The 5,562-nt window shown below is 61.7% G+C and overlaps 1 pseudogene; it reads left to right on the top strand.

Moving 5' to 3' along the window:
* The first annotated feature begins 398 nt into the window (after positions 1-398).
* Positions 399-1,736, top strand: LOC146542970 (ammonium transporter Rh type B pseudogene; annotated as a pseudogene).
* Positions 1,737-5,562: the final 3,826 nt, after the last annotated feature.

Below are 5,562 nucleotides of genomic sequence, written 5' to 3' on the forward strand. Positions count from 1 at the left end.
GGGACCCTCCCAACATTGGTGCTGCTGACGGGTTCTGGCCCTGGGGTTGCAGATGGGGGAAAGTGGGTCTATGTCACTGTGCTCCCCTCAGTCCCAGCACCACTGCTGGCACCATGGGCTGCTCTGCTGCCCCGCAGCAGCTGCCCTTTGATCTCTTCAAGACCCAAAAAGCCTCGCATCCAATATTTATGGTTTCCAAACAGGAGCGCAGGGGTCATTTATTGCACTGAAAGAAGTGGAAGGGGGGTGGTAGGGAGAAAAGCCTCCTGGTCCATCAGCTCCTATTTCCTGTTAAAAATTAACTGCGGCCATAAAATCCCCAACACACGGTGGAGCACAGCTCAGCACCAGCCCCTGCGTGGCTGTGCCACTGCCACCATCCTGTCTCCAGCTTGGGGATGGCATTGCCACCACTCGCCAGCACCCGCTGCCTCCTGCCCTTCTCACTGGGCCTGTTCCAGGCTGCCCTGCTGTTCTTCTTCACCCTCTTCATCACCTATGACGAGCACTCAGCTGCACCCACAAACTCAGAGGACGCCGAGCATGCAGCCAAGCAGCTCCACAGCACCTTTCCCTTCTTCCAGGACATCCAGGTGATGCTGGTGGTGGGGCTGGGGCTGTTGTTGGCTTTCCTGCCCCGCTATGGGCTCAGCGCATTGACCCACAACTTTCTCCTGCTCAATGTCTCAGCGCAGTGGGCACTGGTGCTGCAGGGTCTGCTGCACCGCCTGCACCATGGCAAAGCACTTCTGGGGCTCCACAGCATGCTCAGTGCTGAGTTTGCTGCTGTCACTGTTCTCATCTCAGCGGGAGCTGTACTGGGCAGGACGAGTCCCTGCCAGCTGCTGGCCATGGCCCTCTGCGAGGTGCCTGTCTACCTGGCCAGTGAGTGGCTCATCATCACCCGGCTGGGTGTCCTCGATGTGGGTGGCACCATCACCATCCACATCTTCTCCTGTTACTTTGGCCTTGGCGTGTCCAAAGTGCTGTTTGGGAATGCAAAGCCGACGGTGCACCCTAAAGAGACCCCAACGCCACGCTCCGACCTCCTGGCCCTGCTGGGAGCGCTCATCCTCTGGGTGTTCTGGCCCAGCTTCGTGGCTGTGCTGTGCCAACCAGGGGATGCCCAGCACCGCGCCATCCTGCACACTCTCCTGGCATTGAGTGCCGGTGCCATCACCACTATGCTGATCTCCATCCTGCTGGAGAGTGACGGCAAGCTGAGTGCGGGTCACTTGCAGAATGGCAGCTTGGCAGGCGGTGTGGCCATCGGTGCAGTGGCCGACATGCATATCACTCCAGCAGCAGCCTTGGCACTGGGCAGTCTCTCCTCACTGCTGTGCATCCTCGGCTTCCAGTTCCTCACCCCACTCCTGGCAAAGAAGCTGGCGCTGCAGGACCGCTGTGGGATCCACAACCTGCATGGCTTGCCCGGCATCCTCGGCGCGGTGGCCAGTATTGTGGCTGCTTTGGTGGCCCCCGGGGATGGCAGCGAGGCAGCAAGGCAGAGGCAGGCACAATGGCAAGCAGCTGGGCTAATGGTAGCCCTCGGTGGCTCGCTGCTCGCCGGGATGCTGGTGGGTGCTGCACTGCGCCTGCCCTGCCTGGCCCCACCGCCTGAACCACTGTGCTTTGAGGACGCACTGTACTTTAAGCTCCAGGAGAGGGCAGAGAGCCCCCCAGCACTGGGCAGCAGCACTGAGGTAGACCCTCTGGCCATGAAGGAGAGCGTGTAGGCACCAAATGTGGGACATTCTATGGCATTTCCAGCAGGGGCCCATGCAGAATGCACAGCTCTGGCTGCTGAGAATTGCAGCACCCTTCTGCCCACACCCACCTCAAGGCTGCAAACCTCTGCCCCCATGCAGCACCAGGAGTTGAGCACGCATCCCTATGGATCCACAGTCCCATGGATCAGGCTTTATGTCTCTGGATGTCTCTTCCCTACCTGCCAACACAGAACAGCCAATATCCCTATGCTTCCCTGGGCTTCCCCACTGTTGAAGAGCTGCAGGGCTGGAAGCAGCGTGGTGGATGAGATGGTCACAAGCGAGAGATTTTGAGAGGGATTTCATAAGCTACAGTGTCCTGGATAACCCAAACTCGACCAGGGCTCCCTGGATGAATTGCATAGGGAGCTGCTTCCCTTTTCAGCCAGCAACGCCCAGATTGGTGCTCAGACAGAGCCAGGTTGCAGAAAGGACCCCTCAACCCATGGAACTCTCTCCACACCCCAACACCAGGGTTGGGAGAGCAGAAGGCAGCACGGGGGCCCCTGCAGGAAGAGCAGCAGCCCCATCACATGCAGCCCAGCCCCACTGCCACCCCACTGAGGACAAAGGCTGCGGTCCCTTGACGGCAGGCGGCACGGGGCCTCATCCTGCCTGGGAAGGGTTGTGATTCACAGCCCTCTCTCCATCTCCATGAGTCACTGCACTCCTGCTCCATCACTGCCACAGAGACCAAGTCGAAGGCTCCCAAAGGGGGTAAAGGCAGTGAAAAGCCCCCCCAGTGCTTGCTGCAGGGTTGGGAGCTCTGGGCACATAGGGACCCCACTCTGAGCCCCACAGCTTGGGGCTGCATCCCCACTGCCTCGCGTGGCCCCAGGCAGAGCCAATACCAAAAGCGAAGCTGGGGAATTCGCCCTCCAATAATCACAACCAGGCTCCACAGCCCGGGCGGGTTTGGTTAATTGTTAGAATAAAATATTGTTCAGTTCTGACAAAGGAATCCTGCCCCGCAGCCCAGCGCGGAAGAACAATGGGCCCTGGCGGAGGGTGCCGCGGGCTGAGCAGTGGGGACGGGGCCTGAGCACAGCCACAGCGCCCCAACAGCACCAGTGTGGCCTCGTGGAGCTGTGCGTGGCGTGGACACGGAGCAGAGCCTCCTCCCTTCCTGCTATCCAGCCCACATCACACATCAAGGGCTGCTGGAGCCTGCACTGCCCCATGGAGCTGTGATGCCATCAGGGTTTGGAATTGCTGCTGCTCTGGCTGAGCCCAGCATCCCGCTGCATGGCTGCAGCTCCAGCAGGGACATGGAGGAGGACGCATGGGGCTGGCAGCTCCAGAGGGTGCTGCTACTGCCTTGGGAAACTGCCATACGAGAATCACATGCACGCACATGAACAGGCATGCACACACGTGCATGCACACATTCACACCCACGTGTACACATAACATATCCACACGCAGCCACAAAGCTACAGCCCCTTTGCTCATCACATATAGCAGGACGGCAGTGCACAGCACAGGCCCCTCTCTGCTCCCTTTTGGAGTTCGCATGCTTTACCCACTCAGCCTCTTTGCAAACACTCCCCTCAGCTCTGAGTTGTTTCCCAGCACCCCAAGCCCATTCCAGCAGGGCTGCACCTCCTGCAGAGCACCCAGCACCGCAGGCACTGCTCCACCAGCACAACCAGGCTGCATCCAGCACCCATGGGGCCACGCAGTGTGCTGGGAAGAGGGCAATGCGGGCACCCAGAGCTGTGCCCACAGCTTGGTGGCACGTCCCAGCACGGGCCCAATCTGGTCGGCAGATGCCTTCCAAAGCAGCAACAGCCTGGGAAGCTATGGGGGGGCTGCCCTTCCCCACTGCGGGACCCCGGGGTTTGTGTTCATGGTTCCCAGCACGGTGCTCCTTTGGGGGCTGACGCCCCCAGCTCAGTGCCCACCCACAGTGTCCATATGGGATCAGGGCTCTTGGAGCTGCTACCCCGTAGCCAGGGGTGCCAGCACCCGCCTGGGTCACGGCATGGCTCTGTACGGCCCCACTCCCTGCCGTCCCCATCCCCTGGGATCCGCTGTCCCGCAGCCGGAGCCGGGCAGAGCCGCTGCTGGGTGTGCCGCCCCGAGCCCAGCTCTCCTCCACCACCGCCTCTCTCCAAAGGATGAAGCAGTAAAATATTAACCAGAGCCCCTAGCGTTTATCACACCGTAAATCTGGGCTTTCAACAGCTTTACGATGCTGCAGGGAGATGGGAAGAGAACAAAACGCTCTTCTTCTTTGTCAGACACAGGCTGCGTGTGCCAGTGCCCCCAGCGCTCACTCCGTGCCCATATGGGGCTGACAGCCCCATCTCCGGCCCCATAACCCCCGCCCCACGAGCACCGCAGCTGAGCAACAGGGCAGGGCATACGGTCCTTGATTGCCGGGGATCGGGGCCGCTGCGTTCCCAGGATGGGGATGGCACCGCTCCATCCCAGCAGCACTTTGCTGGAACGTTGCATTGCAAAAGGGTGAAACGTGCCCCCGGTATCAGCTCTGCATTGATGTACCAGCTGCCAGCTCCCAGGGTTCGGGCTGCAGCACGCTGAGCCTGGCACAGAGCAGCCGTCCCCACAGCCCCACACGCTGACCCCACTCCCTGGGGCGCTGATTGCAAAACAAGAGGCGAAGGGAGGAAGCGGTGATTGCGCTGTTTGCAAAGCGCTGGGACGCAGCTGGGAAGCCGATCACCACCATGGCATGCACACACCTGTGGGACAGCGTGGCACGTGGCTGCGCACATACAGCCGGCTCCTCGCACCATCCCAGCGCGGCATCTCCTCCTGCACGATGCGTGTCACGTTCTTACCCTGCACACGGCCGCCCTTGAGCGAGGCGGAGAGGCTGGCGTGGTGCCGACAGGATGCCAAGCGCCTGGCACCGCGCAGGGGCCGGGGGGAGGGCAGGGAGGGCTGCAGGGAGGCAGCGGCTGCTGGAGCCACATCAGAGCAGCCCCCCCCAGAGCAACCGGGAGCGTGCGGTGCTGCCCTCGAAGGAAATGCGCTCACTCCCATGTGCTGCACACTTGGGCTCGCCTCGCTGCTATTTTTATGTGACTTTTCAGGCCCGTTTCCTTTTTCCGGCTGTTTTGCTGTGATTCCACCGGCGCTTCGACCTCGCTTTTCCCCTCCCTCCCTTCAGCCTCTTCCTTCACTCTTTCCTTCCTTTCCATGCACTCATTCCTGCCGCCGCACCGGGCTCCCCGTGCCCCCGAAGGCAGAGATTGCGGCAAAACCACCGGCGCTGCAAACGCTTTCTGCAGGCGGTGCCGCTCCGGTGTCACCTCCCTCCATCACCCCGAGGAAAACGAAGCAGCACCGCACGCACCCATCCCACCCCACCCCGCTTCCTCCAGCAGCAGGGGCCGTGCACCCGATCGCCCGGGAAGGGCGATCCCGAAGGTTGGACCCCCATCATCTTGCTTCCCCCCCCGCCCCCCAGCACACGCACACAGCGGGGCCGTGCCGGCTCACAGCCCGCTGCTGCCACCTCGCGTCCCGCACCGCCGTCCCCGCAGGCAGAGCGTAGTGGGGAGAGAAGGGTTGGGGAAGTCGAATCAGCGAGCACAGCTTCGCCACAGTGAGGCCGGGGAGCCCCGACCCCACACAAAGCTCGGGGCTGCAGAGCCAGGAGAGGATTTATTTCTGGTCTCGCACACCCCAACCAAGGGAGGGGGCACAGCCTTTAGGGCTGCACTTACCTCTAAGGGTGTCCCCCCCCCCAGCCGGGCTCATACTGACCCTCCATTCCCCAGATGTTTATCCCACTGCCCCCCCCCCCCCCCCAGGTCCCCAT

Source organism: Meleagris gallopavo, chromosome 22 (genome assembly GCF_905368555.1).
Source record: "Meleagris gallopavo chromosome 22, MGAL_WU_HG_1.1, whole genome shotgun sequence".
NCBI lineage: Eukaryota > Metazoa > Chordata > Aves > Galliformes > Phasianidae > Meleagris > Meleagris gallopavo.